The 19,538-nt window shown below is 41.4% G+C and overlaps 1 protein-coding gene across 1 annotated transcript in view; it reads right to left on the bottom strand.

Annotated features, from left to right (window-relative positions):
• Positions 1-19,310, bottom strand: part of gabra3 (gamma-aminobutyric acid type A receptor subunit alpha3) — a 143,658-nt gene extending 124,348 nt beyond the window's left edge. The window contains exons 1-2 of the mRNA XM_083771657.1: positions 19,275-19,310; positions 18,002-18,076 (exon numbers count right to left, since the gene is read on the bottom strand). The gene's annotated coding sequence lies outside the window, so the exon portion shown is untranslated. The remainder of the gene's footprint in view (positions 1-18,001; positions 18,077-19,274) is intronic.
• Positions 19,311-19,538: the final 228 nt, after the last annotated feature.

Genomic DNA, 19,538 nt, shown 5'->3' with positions numbered 1-19,538 from the left:
CAAGCGTCCGCTCCACCTCCTGAGCCACTGCCGCCCTGTGGCTGGGCCGCGAACACTTTTGAGATTTTCAAGTGAGCTATGATCTAGAAAAGGAACAATTTACAGTAACTGGTAAGGACTGAAATGCATAGCTACAATTGTTTATGGGAATTCTCTCTTTTCTGGACTCTGAATGTTGCTTTCAGCACTTTTCAAAATTAAAATGAACACTCCGTATCTTATTGTGTGGTAAAACACTAGCCTGTGCCTCAAAGCGAATTTGGACCATCATTTTCTGAACATGCGTATCATATTTGCATTAGTTACAAGGACGTCTGCATGAGTCACGCTGTTTGCAGGCCCACAGGACATCACTGTCCGCTGCCTGCTTAATTTTTCATGTGACAGTCAAACAGGTCTTGGGCTCCGGAGGAGTCCGTCAGTAATGAAGTTGAAGAAAGTCTGCGGTAATATCCCTCGACGGTACGAACAGTGTATATTTGAATTAGCTCCATCAAAAGAGCAGTTGTTTATCATGCTGACAGCCACGGGACTCTTGGGTTCCAACACTGGCAGGGGAGTCCACCCTGAGGAAACTAGCCATTACTTAAATAAATGACACCTATATAGCAAACAGTTCAACTGGAACACATGGTTTGGCTCTCTGGAAATATCCATAAAAATAGAGCCGCAGAATTCAGCCAGAAATAATGATAAATGAATGCGCGAGTGCACACTGCTGTGTGAAAAGAAATGGCTAACAAGCACAATTTATATGAGACATGTACTGCAAAACTTGAATGTCGTGAACCAGGTCCAGCAGAATGATCCCGGCAGAATGATTCCAAATCAATGAAATCATAAATCATATTCCGGCCCCAAACTACTGTTCACTGTTGAGTACTGTTGGCATATCTTTGGCAAGAAATAGTATTGGCTGCATTTCCTGTGTGTGCTATCCAATGATATACAAAACAGCTTAAAGGCTATGTAGCAATATGATAAATGATGCCAGCTCATGGCTTAATAGGAGCCTGCAGCATTTACAGTTTCAATTCACATCCAGGCTCCTGTACTTGTTATCTATTGACAGTTGATGAGGATGCCTGATGAAACCCAGAGGCAAAACATGTTGTTTCCTCCAAAGTGTTTTCCTGTAGATGCAGAGATGCATTATAACTTACCATCGCTGTTGGGCAGAAACCTTGTATGTCCAAAAATATTGCAGTATTTACTCACAATTCACTTGTTAATACTTAAATAATAATCTTGAACTCCTGTGTATGTATGTATGTATATATATATATATATATATATATATATATATATATAGAGTTACAAGGTTTCTGTTATGTAAATTGGAAACGTGTCTAAGGCCACCATACATCACTGTTATTATTATTCCTAGCCAGTACCTGAAATTGTGTTCTGCAATAAATAATTGGAATTGGATATGGCTTTAATACTATTGTCGAGGTGGACAGTGACATCTTAGCTACAGAGGTATCTGTACTATCTAAATTAATGCCCAACAACATCATGAGTGTCTCACAAAAGTAGCGAAAATAGCTATTGGCACAATTAAATAATAATAATAAAATGTAAGTGCAAGTGGTTAAATGTGTGTGTTTTATAAATATTGAACCAATTAAAACTTTATTTGAAACTATTAACAAGAGCTTGTGACTAAGCTATTTAATTAGAACACAGGTTATTTTATTATTTTTAAAGCAATTGTTTAAGTAGCGGTTTTGGACCCGGCAGTGACGCTACAGTATGTGCATTGCAATTCTTCTGCGCACACACACACACACACACACATGCATGTACTAATACATATGGGAGGCCGTAGCCGAGTGTGCAGAGATGCTGTCTGGGAATTGGAGGTCCCCGGTACCGGTGCGCTTTGTCTGATTGTCTGATTTGTCTGATCTGATTGGACAGTATACAGTGACATACCCAACTCAACTCTTTTATTTGAACAATATTCCTATAGATAGGCAACCATACTCGCACTTCCGCAGGACTAGTTTCCTTCGCCCCTGGGGACCAGCAAATACTTTCCCTGTTCCATTATACTACTGTAAATATGCACTCATTCACATTTCACATGTGCACACACCAAGAGGAAAATGGCTGCACGCAGAGATAAACACTCACCCACACAGCAAGAGATGGAAACACACATACTGTACACCAGTGGTGGAACCTAAGTAAGTACATTTACTCAAGTATTGTACTTAAGTACAACTTTGAGTATTTCCATATTTTGATACTTCTACTCAGCTACATCTCAGAGGAAAATACAAAACACCAATTCTATAAATATAAAATAGTAATTATTGATGCGACAAGTTGTGAGCTTGTAGATGTGATAGTTTCACTACTACAAATTTGCACTAAACGTGAAACAAATGGGTGTATTCACGACCCATAGAAATACATCTACGGCCCCAAAGTGGGTGCTGAACCAACGTTTGTTCCAGACCCTCTGCTGTAGCTGCTCACACAATGGCAGAGCCGAGCCGAGCGAACAGTATGAGATCCTGACAGCCACTGACTGGAAATGTGCCGGGGCTGCCTGCCGTGTGGTGTGGGCAGAATCTATGGAGGAAGAGATGTTTACTGGGGTTGTCTCTGTGGCTAGTAAGATTCATGCAAGTGTGAATGATGACAGCTGTAAGGGTGCCTCTGGCAAAAGTGACTCTATAACGGGGGTTGCTTTGGCTGCTGTTGCTACTGCTGAAGCGAAATATCTCTCTGGGCAGCGCCAGCTGGTTGGGCCTGATGTACTTGATGTGAACAGCTCTCCGGTAAGCATCCAGTGGTAACGGTTGAGCACGACATCCCCCCTCCTTTCACGCATCTATCTTGCATGCAATGGGCATCAGCAGTGTCAGACTTTTTTTTATTTTTCCTTGACTGTTGAACCAAAATATAGTTGTAAAATATCTATCCTTATTTGAAATAGCTGTATGTTTCATGCATGAGTTCTGTGATTACTTCTGCCTACTTCCAGGAAGAATGCCTTCAAAATTGTCAGAATATTAAGCTTATTGCAGGTTATACCGACATTAACTGATTCACTACAATCCTAAACAAATGAAACCGTTGTGTATTACTTTGCACTCCCAGCCATTGTCATAATAAAATTGCTCCTTCAAACATCAAACAACCTAAGTAATCTTGCAACTTTTTTTCTAATTTGTTCATGTCTGTAATATGATTACAACATGGATTGTAACTAATTACATGTACAATTAATTTGCAATGAGATTACCATAATCCGATTACACAGGGTTTGTCCTATACAGTGATAATTGACCTGTATGGATGGACCCCTGCAGAGAGGTTCGCATAAAGCCCTTCCATTCTATGCATGGAAGCTTTAAGTTTATTGTATCTATTGCATTACAGACCATTAGGCTGTATGTCACATTTTATTACAACCAATTGCACTGGTGAGTGTTGTGCAGGAAAGCTAACTGTGTCTGGTGAGCATTCCACAAGGTTGGTGCGTCACTGACGACCTTGTAATGCAGGCATGCAGGGATCAGAAAAAGGCGGAGCGAAGTACATCCTGGATGGAGGAAACCGCTGATTGAGTGTGTGCACTGTGCACAATGTGTGCATGTGCTCGTGCGTGCTCGTGCACATGCCGCATGCACTGTGCACAATGTGTGCATGTGCTCGCGCGTGCTTGTGCACATGCCGCATGCATGTGCTGTTTAGCTAAACACCACTGGTGACTAGAGTGCTCATGAGGAGAGTAGCCAGTACCTCATGGATCCCATGCTAAGGGGATGTCCTACTTGGCAAACAAAGCTAGTGGAAAACCAATAGAAATTTGTAAAAAGCATTGTAGACGTATGTGACACTAACACGCTACAACCTCAGCATCCCTATTCTGGGGGGGGAACACTGGCCAAAAATAGCAGATCCACAAGCTCACAACGTGTCACAACGCAATGCTGTGAGCTTGTAGGTCTTTTGGCAAAAAAGTAGTCCAACTCCAGTTGCAACTCTGGTCTCTGTGGTAAAGTATAAAGTGAACTGATGCAATCCTTGTGCTCCACTTTGTGCAGAATCACAACTGCATATTCAACAGCCTGCAAATATTTACGATCAATAAAAGAGGATTGTTATTATATGGAGCTCGAAGCACTACCCTTGATAATATGTACAGTGGATTTCAGGTCATATTCCCAACGGAGAGTTCGACCTTCTTCTCGCAAAAACAACACGATAAACCAAGAGCCAATAACAGAGAAAGCCTGAACCAGGATTTCATACAGATTTAACGTACTACAGCATGTTAGTTTCTGATGAAAGCCAGAAGACACTGGCATAAATTAATTCTAGCATGCCCACCAATCATCACAAGGTGGTTCCACTGATGAGCATTTACTGCTATACTATCGCAGAGAGTTTAAGCATTTAACAGATCAATGCTCTAAAGCTTAATTTATATTCGATTGGGGTGGCCGTATTAAGAGAGGCTATTTGAGAAACGGAAGGTCACTGGTTTGACCCTCGGCTTGCCCAACTATGCACTGCAGGCTAGCTACCTATGCTCCACTGAGAATGTAGTGTATGAGTGTAGCCCAATGTGTTGAAGTGGCAGATCTTCACAGAAGAAAAGGGCACTCCTTGGAGCACAGGTATTCACCAGGCCTGGTGACCGACCCAGAGTTCTGGCAGTCGTCGGTTGCAGCTGGCAGGATATGAGAAAGCTCGGGGGAAATCAAGTTTCTATAACATACGGTTCTTTCACATTTTGTTTCACCCCTTATGGGCAGAAGTGAAAGTTATTTTGGTGGTGCACTCTAATAGAGACCCCTTAACATGTAATTCCATATTCAGGGTTACGTTCATGATATTGTGCCATTTTTTGAGCGGTGCCTAATCGCTCCAACTAACAGCTATTTGTGTGTACCCCCAACCACGTGCACACACACACACACGCACACGCGCGCGCGCACACACACACACACACACACACACACACACACACACACACACACACACACACACACACACACACACACACACACACACACACACACACACACACACACACACACACACACACACACACACACACACACACACACACACAACAACATAGTTGCACTGCTCAGTTCAAACTGGTCTGATCTTTCTTAAGAAATAGGCCCTGCCCACTAAGTTTGTGAAGGAAATTACAGGTAAACAATATGGAATATGACTCATGATGATGTACGATGATAAGAGCGCCCCTCACTTCACACGGGTGTGATATTTTCAATAATGACTGCTGAACTCAATAGCACTTACAGACCGCTGTTCAATCACAGACTGGCTCATATCATTCTGCGGTGCTTTTTGCCATGGAAGCCAGATATAAACACACACAATGTCATATACCTGTACAGCTAAACAGTAACTCAAGAATGTTTGAGGAGAGAAATAGACATTTCAATAACAGAATATTGATTCATATTTGTGATTTCCAATTCCGGATGTGTTGCACTGGATGTGTCTGCCAGAAATTAATAGACTACTTGCATTATCGCAAACAATGACATCCTTTTAAAATCAGTTACTTTCGGGTCAATATATACATTTCTTTAAGTAGCAGTGTAATAAGTAGGATAATCAATCCAAGGGAGCAGGTCATCACTGAGAAATAAACCCTTTCAGGGGAATAAAGACCCCTTTGGTTCACGTCTGCGTCTAAATCACCCTTTCAGCAATGACCGTTAATTAGCCCATTTATTACATGGTTATATGGTATATGGACCGGAAAAAGCATCCAGACCTCCAACGTAACATTTGGAGGCCTCTATGGGTGTAAGTGAAATTGCTTTTGGCTCTCCTCCGAACCCGTCTGCCTGGTGAAGCTACAGAGACCTACTACAAAGAGACAAAACAGACTTGACACCTTGGTAAAACAGAATCTATTCTATCCAAAGATTCCCTAACTAAAGTCAACGTAAATTATTTCAAGGTAAAAGTTGATGACACTGTAATCTCCAGCAAAGAAGAGATTACATATTTGGGCTGTATTCTTTACAACAAGCTGACAGGTGAAAGCATGGCCCTTGTGGGTGCTCTAATTCAGCCCTCCTTTTCAAAATTGTAAATGCAGCCTTGCCCTCAACGCCGTCAGTACATACAAATACAGTACCCGACTACCTCAAAAACATGAGCGACAGCCACAATACTAGAGGGAGCGTGAACAACAATCTGGTGGTACCAGTGTACCACCCACGTTCAAAACAAATATGGGTAAATTCCCTCCCTCAAAAAATGCAGATCACTTGCATCTTTTAAAACAGGACTGAAATTCCACCTTTCAGCAGGCCCAAGATGGAGGAAATTATCACCCCCCTCTCATCCTTTTGTCCTCTCCCTGTACATAGTGTTTTATTTTTCCTGTGACGTTGATTTGATTTTAATTGGACCCCCCACACGGTAACTCTGTCGGACGGTAACGGTTTCGGACGCGGGTAGCTCGCCGGAACCAGGCTGCCCCCCTGGACCCCCACATGGTACAGTTGTACTGCTCACTTCAAACAGGTGTATTTCTTTTTACCTGTGATGATATTGAATTTTGTGGTTATTCTTCATGCCATGTCTATGAATTGAGTGCCTAAATGGAAACAAGACCGCAAGGACTTTACTTTGACTGTACTCTGTTGCTGTTTTTGAGTGGTGCAACCACTTCCTTATGGAGCTATGTGTGTGGGTGGGTGGCTGGCTGGCTGGGTGGGTGGGTGCGTCTGAGCACCGAACAGCATGGTTGTTTTTCACCACCTGTGCGCAACCTAACACACACACAAACACACACGCACATATTAACTGTATATATGGTGATTTTGGGTGTGCCAGTACAGTAGAGTGACAGTACAGTACAGTAGAGGGACCCCCACACGATAACTGTCATTTCTCAACCGTTTCGGACGCGGGGCGGCTCGCCGGAATCGGGCCGGCACCCTGGGTGCATTCCTGTGGGTCAGTACAGTACAGTAGAGGCTACAGTAGAGGGACCCCCACACGGTAACTCTGTCATTTCTCAACCGTTTCGAACGCGGAGTGGCTCGCCGGAATCGGGCCGGCACCCTGGGTGCGTTCTTAAACCACTCACTTCACACAGGTGTGATTTTACTTTTCCGTCTAATAAACTATTCAATAAAAAAGGAACTTTGATGTACAGACTACTCATAGCACCTAAAAGTGAAGACGATTCACAGTCAAATCACAAAACATTCATAGGCTACTACATCCAAGATATTTGGTTAAATATAACAAATGTGAGGCAGAACATGTCTTTTGACCAATCAGATAGACATACAGCCTGTGGACTGTGAACTCCTTAGTCATGATTAAATTGTATGCATTCCACCTGAGGTTTCTGTACTGAAAAGGCCAGTATTGCATTCCAGTCCAACAGCATAGAATTTTAGTCATATCCGATAATCCTTCATTATCATGGCTACCTCATGCTGGACCATCCCAATCTGTAAGCACTCTGGCTTGTAATGCTTACATCTCTACACACACTACAGTTGTCTTTGAACCTTAATCTCGTCTTTGTCTGAGAGCTTAAACCTACAGTATTCTAAGCCATGACAAGCCTTTGTTTTGACAAGAATCACCTTTTCACCATGTCAGTGCTGATGTTCATCTTTTAATGCATATTCTTTGATATAACTTCAAGTGCAGTTAACCTCTATTAACTTCCACTTGAGTATGCATTCATCACCCCTGAGGTGTTTGCTGAACTTTGTTTATCCATTATTTTAAAAGGGCAAATGTAATTCTGGAACACTGACGTAAGGCAAAAAGAAAAGCTAACGCTGAGCACAAGCTTCTTTTTTTAAGATCAGAATGAAACTGCACCAGTGGCATGACTAGTGACAGTTGCAAAAGCCAATACTGGGAATACATGAATATAACACAATGCATGCATGCGTGCGTGTGTGTGTGTGTGTGTGTGTGTGTGTGTGTGTGTGTGTGTGTGTGTGTGTGTGTGTGTGTGTGTGTGTGTGTGTGTGTGTGTGTGTGTGTGTGTGTGTGTTACATACATACAAACAGAGTACATAGGTATGTGTATAATATTTCATCTGTGACACATGGCTGGAGTGCATGGGAATAAAATCCTAGTGTCAGCATTTCTACACATTTCATACATATTTGACACCCTGAGACTAAGGGGTCATGAACAAAAATAGTAGTATGCTGCATTGTGTCATGTCTTATCCAAAATCATAAGAAGCCAGAACAATAGGCCTATATTTTGTCAGTCTACTAGAGAAGAAAGGACCACTGAAAGGTTCCACTTCTAATTTTCTAATTTGTGAAGGACTATTAGGTGTAATTTATGCACATTTTGGGAGATAATGATATAATAAAATGTATATTATCTTCCAAAGGTTTCTCATGGGATGAAATATAGATAAGCATCTAGATTAGGCAATTAATGCCAAAATAATTGACCTTCTTGCAACCGTGCTATCGCTTATCAGAGTTACTGAGACTCCTTAACAAAGATGGATAGAATATTGGTAGCATACTGTACACGTACATGCAGGTATGCTGAAGGGCAGTAACAAATTAGAAGATAAATCACCGTTTCTCAACCAAGTGGGATTCAACACAAAAAAATGTAAAAGATAAAAACTTCGTATAGATTACATAATTGAGATGATTAAACATGCTTTGCTTTTTTATTGATACAAATTTAAGTTCCCTTTGCAGATAGTTTCTGCACATCAATCAATTAATCTTTCACCAACTTCAGCTGCAATGCATGTTTATAGTTTTAGACAGATGAAAGTCAACAGTATTATGTTTTAAACTTCATCCAGTTGCAGATATATTAGAGTGCAGGACAAATATTAGGCCTAACATATTTGACTGACAGCTGAATGGGTATCCACTGTCTTCGATGCAGTTTTTTTTACTTTAATCACTTACATTTTCATTCATCTCAAACTAACAAAGCACATACAGTATAGGCAACAGATTTTCCTCTTATAAACAGTTGCCAGAAGACTTGAGATAATTACTTATCCAACTCGTAATAGTCTCTGGAATAAATGCTGTTAGTCTCTTGGACACTGAACTGTGAAATATGTTGTGTGTGCAACATTTATTAATAGCCTACAATAATAAACAAAATTAAACAACTATTGATTCACAAAGTAAATTTAAACATCCATGACCCTACGAATGGGCAATGATGTTTTTCCAACATTTAGTCAAATAATAAGGTAAGCTTAGTGACATTTGAATGGCTATGGACAAAATATAAACAAATGCAAAGCCTCAAAGCCTACGGGAAAATAATTGCAACACAGAACAGTATTATAAGAAGCTGTGAATAGACAACGACATGCAGTATGGTCCGGTAGAAATCCCTGTCAGTCATGCAACTTAATGTATTTCTATACAATATCCCTTGGGCCTTAATTAAATCATGAACAGTGACCTTAAAAAAGTTAACCTCCTAGCCTTCAGCAGCAACAATAGTCTGTCTAAATACAGGAGAGGCTACATTTCACCCTGATGCTGAAAAGAGGAGGACATGTTAAAGCCCAATCCATGCTGGATATTTGGGGCTGATACTGATATAGGGTAGTATATTATCACACACGCACACGCACACGCACACGCACACACACACACACACACACACACACACACACACACACACACACACACACACACACACACACACACACACACACACACACACACACACACACAAATGGCCCTACTGGTCAAGCAAAGAGCTTTGCCAACTGGCAGCCGCAGGCTGTTTTTTCCCCCAAGCAGCAGAGCACAATTTCAAAACCCAACACAACATATTGTTACATGACAAATAGGTAATGACACAACCCAGAGTGATCCGAGTGCTAAATACTGAACAAAGTAAAATCACTAAAATGTCCCCTACCCTAATCCAAATGCAATGACAATGAGGCTTTTAACAAGACTGCTGCCTGTCGTGCTATTCTGAGAAACGTGTTCGTCAGCCTCAAGGTCTACAAAATGACCTAAATGTTCTTTCACAGTAGTGTCCTGTGAAGCTGAAAATGGATGATGGGTAAGGGAATTATAAACAGGAATTAATAACAACACCAAATGCACTACACTAACTGAAGCGCGAATAACATGAGATTAAAGATTTTTTTAAATCATTTTTGGTGTGACTCAGCCAGGGACACGTACAACTCTGACCTCCCAATCTCATGGGCAGAAACTCCAACCAAGTCCACTGAGCTTGTTTGGAGCAAAGCTAAGCAACAATTTCCTTGATCCACCAACAGAGACAGATTTCTCAATTGTTGGACCCCAGGTGGGGCTCGGACATGATGTTGAGAAACTGTCATAGATGACTGACACCATAAACTGCCCTACAAGTACTCTGATAAGGGATACTGTACTCTGACAACTGCACTAGTTTTGAACTTTTGATAAACTACACTACACTACACCTACTGTATATGGAAGACTAGAATTACCCACACCTTCAGCAATCCCAACAAATCACGGGACGTCCTCTGCTAATACCATTCCTGTGTGAACAGGGCATTAGTGATTAATGGCTCTAGCTACAGCATATGGTTTTGATAATAGCTGAGGCCAAGTGGCCACATGAGGAGAAGGCTCTATGGTGTGGATGTGAGCAGAACAGTGATTTTCAAGCAGCCTTCAATGTAGACACCCCAGCACAGCTTGAAGAATTAAATGCTAAAGTTTCTCAACCAGTGGTCCACGGATCACTAGTGGTCCATATGGCATAATTTCAGGTTGTCCATTGTAAAATGTTTTTGTAACACCTGGGAATCTAACCCAGTTCTCCTGCATGGAAAGCCAATATCTTAACACTAAGCCTTAGGGATATCCCTAGGACTCGGAGGAGATATTATACTTTTGAGTCCTCAGGCTGTGAGCCACTCAAAAATGAGTGACATTGATTGGGAACACATTTTTCATTTTGCAAAATTAAATTATAATACACATTAGTACAAAAATGGTTTTAGCTGACTTCACTCGTGTTACATGTTAGCCACCTAGCAACTAATGCATCAAACACTGTTTGTCACTCACTCACCAAGGCTTGCAAATGAAATCAGCACATCCGTACTGCTTGGATGACTCGATGTTGCTCCAGTCCACACAACAGGTTAAAGTCATTATCGCTGTGTTTTGTTTTACACAACATTATTCTATGGTTGGTCGATTCTAAAAAAAAAAGTTCAGTTTTCTGAAAAACCTATGTTTCTATGTCAGTGGTGCTCAAACATTTTCATGTCAAGGACCCAGAGAAAAATAAAGGGTATTTATTTAGATCCATGTCAAAGATTATATGTAATTGGCTGCCGACCCCCATTTAAAAATATGTTGTTCCAGGGACCTCCTAGAAAAACAAGATTTGCGTTAAAAATGTTCGCTCTGAAAGAATATATATGCAAAGATTTGCGCCACATTTTCAAAAATAGCAGATCTACAAGCTCGTAGCGTGGCACTTGGTGCTGCGCTATGAGCTTGTAGATCTGCTATTTTTCAATAGCTAAAGTGTAACATAAATCTTAAAACACCAAAAAGGGTTCCCGCCCTGAATGGGTTAAGCTGACATTTACTGGCGCCAGAGAAAAGGAGAGGGTTCTGAAGTGGCTCCTCTGTTATTGATTGGGATTCGTTTCACCTGCTGTCCTATAGGCACTTGTTCAGACAGATGTGGGGTGGTGTCTCTCATCTGACTGGCCACAGCTTGCTGTCAATCAAGCTGATATAATGAAATGGTTGGATTTCTCATACTGTATACCATTGGTTCTCAACCATTTTCATATCAATGAAATCTCATATCAATTTGATGAGATTTAGCCTCTCAGAACCAAGACGTAGAATATTTTGTCGTTGGATAAGATTTCGTCCACAATTCCCCTCAAAAATTAGCTGGCCCCGAGTAGGCAACCTGGCCTGTAGTAGTAGTGCTGCACAATTCATCGAAAAAAGATTGAGATCTACAGATTCAGACACCTATGCAATCTCATTCTGTGAATCGTGCAGCACTAGTTGGCTGTCCAATTCATTTGAGTTGCTCTTATGTTTTTGTTTATGTTTTTTTAATAAATATTTTCATGGAAAAAATGAGAATCATGTGAGAATCGTGCGATTCACATTTGAGCAAGAATTGTGCAGCACTACCTGGCGGTGACCTGCAGTGAGGAGTGAATGATCCTGGTGGTCCTCCAGAGCCAGAAAAGGGTTGAGAACCACTGAATTAGTGTATTGTGCCTTGCAAGTTACTTACCGTACATGTTTAATTTTAGACATGTAGGCCTACTGCAGGCATTTAAATTGCTCTTCTGGAGTGACTTATCAGCAGTGTTGGGTGTAACGGCGCTATTAATAACGGCGTTATGTAAGGGACTACTTTTATTGGTAACGGAATAAACGAACTAGTTAGTTTTGCAATTTAGTAGTTAGTTACTTAGTTACTTTTCCAAAACAGTAGTCCCGTTACTATAATGTGTCCCTGTTCATTTTGTGTGCAAGATTTAAAAATAATAAAGCCCTGAAACTGCCCGGAGTCTATTTCTCCTGCCTTCATATCTGTGTGATTTATCTTCCCAAGCCCCAATGCGCAGCAGTATAGCCTACTATACATCCTGCGTCTACTACATCCTGTAAGTTCACTTAAGAAATAAAAGTATTGTTACAAGTAGCTTTTATTTTGAAGAGGAAGAGGAAGTTGTTTCGGTTGTAGCCAGCTACTATGACAGTGCCGGTGGTGGTGGTGGAATATACTCTATGCGGAATAATAATAACAACATGCTTTAAGCCAAAGTTAAAACCGCATGCGTCTTTGACTTAAACAATGTAGGCTAAACACTTTGGAATTACGTTAAACATGGTATCCTCCGTGGCTGCGTCATTTTAGGTGAGTACTAGTTTAATTAATTGTTTAAGTTTCATAGTAACATTCATCATCAATGCCCCCCCAAAATAACAGGTTACAGGATTCTCATTCCGTTACTGTCTGTCACTGCCTGCAAGGATGGCCGCCGTGCCATTTCTTATAAACTATCTAGTTCATACGTGGGTCCACGGTGGTGGTGGTGGTGTTCATGCGCCGCGGTGCGCGCCGTGGAGAGGGCATCATGTGCGGCGTGCGCTGTTGGCTGGTTGGAGCGCAGCGCAACAGCCTTTCTGTCCAGTCCTACGTGTATAAACTGGCGATTGTGGCGAATTATATTCGTTAATAAAGAAAGAGCTGTAAAGGGGATATTGTCTATGGTCAGTTCATGGTGTGTATCATTCTCGTTTTTAACCATAGAGTTAATTAGGGCCGTAATAATGCGGCTCAATGACGGTAGGCAGTAGCCTAATAGCCTACAATGTAAACAACCTGCGCAAGCATTAAAAATGGGTTTTAATTGTCGGGTAACGGAAAATAACGGAAAATAATCTAACTTGTTACTTTTCTCATAAGGTAATCTGTAACGGTAAGGGATTATTTTCATGGGCAGTAATCTAGTAACCTAACGACGTTACTTTAGAAAGTAACGATGCCCAACACTGCTTATCAGCTAGGGGTTTCACTGTCTTGCTCAAGGACACTTCAACGTGGCTGTTGATGGATGCTCACTCACTGCAGTGAGGACAAAGTGGGGATTGGGACATTTTCCTTTCTGTAATAGGACAGACTATCCAATAATTAGACTGGTCTGCCTCCATTGCAACTGCTGAGTTGTTTTTTGGAAATTCACAAGATGTTGTGTCTACTAGCTTCTTCTACTGTAGCAAAACCAGGAATTTGTCTTGACGCCTTGTTCAACCAATCACACAATATGACAGTGCAAAAGAAATGGCTCATTATGAGTTAGATTGTAGCTCAGTCTCATCGCACTGTTCTGACAGATAATAAATGTAAAAGACAGCCAAAATCATACAGACTGTAGACACCTTTAGTTAAGGCTGGTGCAGTACACTGACACCCACTTACTAACAGCACAATGACAGTGATATGAGAAGTTCACATGTAAAGTATCATGGCTCACCCAATTTACACCATAGGCATTTAGCAAACACTCTTATCCAGTCCTGGGCTCCAGTACCCTCTTCCTCTTTCCACTCTGGTCCCCAGACGTAATTTCCCCCTTCAAAGGTTTTGCTCCTGACATGATCACGGGTGAGGCTTCAACCTCCTGAGAAGGCTTTCTAGATTACTTCCTGTCAGCTATAATCACTATCACCGTTATCAATGCTTCATGCTATTTGCCTTCCTTTTACGTCTGTGGCAGGACCCATGTCCGATACTGACATCTGACTAGAACACAGTCAAATTCATTTTCTGAGAGTGGAAATCTTTACACATGAGAGTACATTTTTCTACTAAAAGTTTGGTGGAAATGAGCTCTCTGGTGTCAGGAGAACAATCTTCATCGGCATACGCATTGATGAAGACCTCAAGTATGTTTACACCATGATAGTAAACGGATATTGGACAAAATATTGTGCATGTGCATTTCTTTCCCTCAATAAAACCTGGTTTCCTTGCCACATTTCTCGGCCCTGGACACATAAATCTGAATTTCCCTGATCCCCGACCACACAGCCATTTATTGCGAGACAGCATCTGTGTCTCAATATGTCTCAGCAGATGAGCAAACTGGCCGAGGAAAGTCATTTTCTTGTGGTCACACTCTCGAGTCCAGGGCGCCATCGCATTATGAGACCTGCTACCGTACATGCGGAGTGAATTATGGCAGGAGGAGAAAGCTGCGTGCCACTACAGATGAGCCTATACAGCCTGTCCAATGAACTAAGAGTGGTGGAGGTAGAGGGCTGGTGAGCTCAATGGGAAGAACACAGCACTAATGTTGCCAGCATTAACACTAACCACTTAAGCCTGATTTACATTTTGTCATACAATGGCGTTGTGTGGATCTGTTGTGAGCTTTCTGCCATGTTTGCCATGCAACATCGGTAAACTACAGTGTAAAAATTAAGTAATATTTTTTCACCAAACTAGGGATGCCAGAGTTAATGTGGTTAAAGGTTTTATGACATTCATTTTCATTTATTTTTCTTTTTTCTTTTAGGTTTTATGACCTCAATTACACCCAAAAAACCTGAACTTTGAACATTCAGTGGATTTTCTGTGGTCTGAAGTTTTCTTTGGGGTTTTTTGGGCCTTTTGAGCTACAATGAAAACAGGCAACACAGTGAAACAGTGACATCTGCTGGCAAATCCCATTGACATATATGGGATTTGCAGTAAGTAATGTCACTTACTGCCGGCAAATCAGAGCACCTGTTTGAGCCAGAAAACCCCAGATCACAGAAAATCTACTGAATGTTAAATGTTCATGTTTTTTGGGTGCAATTGAGATTAGAAAACCTAAAAAAAAACTTTTTTTTAATGTCACAATCCCTTTAAGGGTTTCCACTCCCATTGCGTGCATGTGCTAAAAATGGATGTACTAGGTGTTTTGGATGAAAGCATCCACTGGATGACATAGGCTACAGCATGAAGGGTGAAACATCTGAAAGGCAGATGGGCTAAAGGACATGCAGCTTTGTCAGATAAAGGAGACAATGAGTTCCATACCAGACCAAGACATCCATCATTTACTGTATGGCAACTTGATGTCCAGTTTGTCCACACTTACAAACGATTGCTGGTGTACAAATTAACAAAATCATTATCAAATTAACAAAATCATTATGAGGTCCCTCGTGTCTCTACACACGCACGCACGCGCGCGCACGCACGCACGCACGCACGCACGCACGCACGCACGCACACACACACACACACACACACACACACACACACACACACACACACACACACACACACACACACACACACACACACACACACACACACACACACACACACACACACACACACACACACACACACACACACACACACACACACACACACACACACACACACACACACACACACACACACACACACACACACACACACACACACACACACACACACACACACATCCCAAATTAGCAGGAACATGTGTTTTTAGCATAATGTAAATCACACATTGTGTTCAAATGTCTGTGTTCTAAATGTATATAAGGCATTTAGGGATTAAAACATAAATCAATTCAGATTTTATGTTTGACAATGATTAGCCTTGTTTTTATATACCCACAAAGTGGATGATGTTTTTTAACTTTGAACTGGGCATTGGGCAAGGTGGGGGAACCTAAACGGTTAACGCGCATGATGTATTATTAAAGATGGAGTGCCGTGATTTTGGTATTTTCTCCAGTTTTTCACGTCTTTATGAGGTGACAGTACTTCATAGACCCCTTGGTGTGGTTGTTATGTGCAAGGATGTCTTCCCTTTGTATTTAGGGTTTCTTCCTGGAGGCTGAAACCGTGACAGTCAAACAGTGAGGGGGCACGGTAGCAGTCGGTACTAGTGCTGTTGCCTCAAAGCTAAAGTAGATGGTCCTGGGTTCGATTCCCACTGGAGACGCTGTGGGTGTTGGGGGCGTGCCCATACCCGAGGCAGGGTTGGCGAAAGGGCCTTTCTGTGTGGAATTTGCATGTTCTCCCTGTGTCCCCTACCTAGGGTACATACCCTCACAAAAAACATGCAGAAATCCTGGTCTCTAAACTACCTCCCTCTGGCCATAGAAGGAAGCATGGGGTCAGACCGCTGCTCTCCCCATGTTGGCAGGAGAAGTGTAGTGCCCGGGATTACATTAGATAATTGACACTGGGTGAAATAAAATTGGTTGCAAAATTGTGTGATAAAAATGTATAAAAAAGAAAAAACTGATATAGTGACATCACAATATCAGCTAACCCCTCCGCCTTTAACAGCTGTGGGTGCGGCTTCAGTTCAGGTGGATCACCACCCATCACCACCCACCAGGAAAACCAGGCATGCTTAATGAACTGGTGGGCGTGTCCACATAAAAAAATACATTTTAACAAATACTGTACACTTTTTGAAAAAAAAAATCTTCCTCCTTACATAATAATAATACCTGATGATCATGTTTTAGGGTGGAAAAAAATATCGGCACTCTATCTTTAACATTTATTTATACAGTATATTAGGCCATACGGTAGTGGTTTGTTCTCAAATTTGGGTTAAAGGGGAAGATCTACAAGTCCACATCGTGACATGTTGAGGGCTTGTAGATCCCTTTTTTGTCAACACAAATTATTATTTTCAGATGGGGGTCCGTGGCCAAATACATATTCATTTGAGAGTCCTTGACACAAAAACGTTGAGAATGACTGATATAAGGTAGGCTACTATATGACTCACTGACTGTCACTCTTTTACAGCAACACCCTGTCCTTAACAGGCATGTCTTTTTTCTTGCCTACAGAATAGATCCACATTTACCCCTGCTAGCACAGGATCAAATACTCCACCTGTGCCTCTCCTATGCCATTTTGCTGACTGTCCACACAATGTCACCTTTAACCTACAGACAGAACTGACATGTGGGGCTGGGCAACATAAGACTAGACCGTCTGGGGTTTTACATATGGTAATGTCGTCATATGGCATAAGGGTTGTATTCTCCTGCTTGAATCTATTCAGCCTTATTGTACAGTATACCTTCACAAAAATAGCCGATCTACAAGCTCACAGCACAGTGCAATGCAACATGTCATGATCGAGCTTCTAATTTGAAAAAAAAAACTGATATCATTGCAATATGAAATTGTCATCATTCGTAATCGTCACAATATCAATATTGAGGTGATGAGGTCTTTCATTAAAAAAAAACATTGTGATATTTGATTTTGTCACCCGGCCCTACTAAACTAATAGGTTGATAGCTAAATGTTATGCTCAAAAGTAATACAAAAGTATAGCCTATAGGACCACAATCCATTAAATTAAGAAATATTGAATAACATGTTGACCACCGACCTGCTTCTTTTGCCTTTGAGCAGGATAGCTTGTTTGCCATGGAAAACAATTATCATCAAAAAATAAAACCTAAGGTGTAGGCCTACCTGGAAAACCTCTTTCTGTAATCCCATCTGATCCAATTTTTACCTGACTTGTTGGGTTGTAGGCTTGCTGTACTTCTGTAATGGATGGAGCAGATTTCAATAAACTCGTTTTTGGGGTTCATCATTGAAACATCATTGTTTACGAATTAGTGGACATTAGAAAGCTTCATCAAGCATGCCACATCAGGGAGCTTGAAAAGGCAGACAAAACAGGCCTATATAGCGAGAATGAACTGCACTTATTGTGCCCTATAGCTATCCCTGCCCTGTGCCATAACAAGCCCGAGTCTGTGTCGTCATATACAGCCTAATAATCCAAAACAACATAATAGGAAATAATGGTAAGGGGAAATAAAATAAATCCTAAATAAAAATAAACAGTTTCCACAGCTCAATTTGGATTAGCCTAAGTTTTTATGGTTACGTACATTGAAGTGTTTCATTGGCATCAATAGACTTGATAATTTGCATGTTTTGATAGTCTGAAGTTAACAGCCCTATACAAAACAACAATGAAAAAAAAATAACAAAAAAATAACTATTTACTGATTTGGTTCTCATTTGGCCGTTTTTAGGGAGTGGTAAAACCAGACAGCGGTTAACCTGGCCACAACGGGCTTTTATATTCCATTTCCAAGGTTAAGTTAGCGGCATGTAATTTTCTCTGCTCAACAGTGTTGTCACTGGTTGCGGTAGCCAATTTCTAATAGGCTATAGCCAGTGGGGAAATTAAGGCACATGCCTAGTAGAGTTAAGCACAGAGCCCCGCATTTATTAACAGAGACATTGCACGGGCTATTGCCAAATTAGCAATTAAGAAAAAGTAACAATTAGCGGCTCAGCCGTAGTGTCGCATTGCCTTTCGACGAGAACTGTCCTGACAATTAAGTCGACTGATAGGAAATCATTCACACCGCGCCATCGTCTCGTGTTGCCTTGTGAGATACATGCGTAATGCTGCGTATGATATGGCACGGTCCACATTAGCTCAGTTAAATATCCAGGTAAATGTTTATCATTGTAGCGTGTGACATGCAGCGGGTCTAAAGCCACTTCACACACCGAGGGGACCTGTTAAGCCATCAATTATGCGGTAGACACAAACAGCAGTTGTTGCATATGAATGAAAACACCGCAGTCAAACACGTTTACAACATTTCCCCCACGACAGTCAATAAAACCATTTGTAAAACATCCCTGGTCGGTGCTGTAGCCTTGTCTATATGCAATATTAACTAGAACAAACGAAAAGAAAAAAGAAAGAAAATCTCACCAGCAGAAAGCGTTGCCTTAATGTCTTCCGACTTTCGGTTTCCTTGGAGTTAATACTGACGGGTTTTGACGTCTGCTTGATTTCTTTCCGATAGTTAGCCTATATTGTCCTGTCCACTGGGCATGAATAAATATTCCCAGCGATTATAATGACAGAGATCAGCGTCTTCTCAGCAAAGCTCTGCCCTCTTCAAACTATAACCTTCCCGCCCCCTAGCTCTAAGCATCGCAGATTGGTGCTGGTCAGGAGAAGCAAACGCGGTGG

This window comes from Protomyctophum parallelum (assembly GCF_964188405.1).
Source record: "Protomyctophum parallelum genome assembly, chromosome: 1".
In the NCBI taxonomy this organism is placed as follows: domain Eukaryota; kingdom Metazoa; phylum Chordata; class Actinopteri; order Myctophiformes; family Myctophidae; genus Protomyctophum; species Protomyctophum parallelum.
Note: the sequence above shows the minus strand (reverse complement) of the source record. Positions and strands in the feature narration are given on the sequence as shown.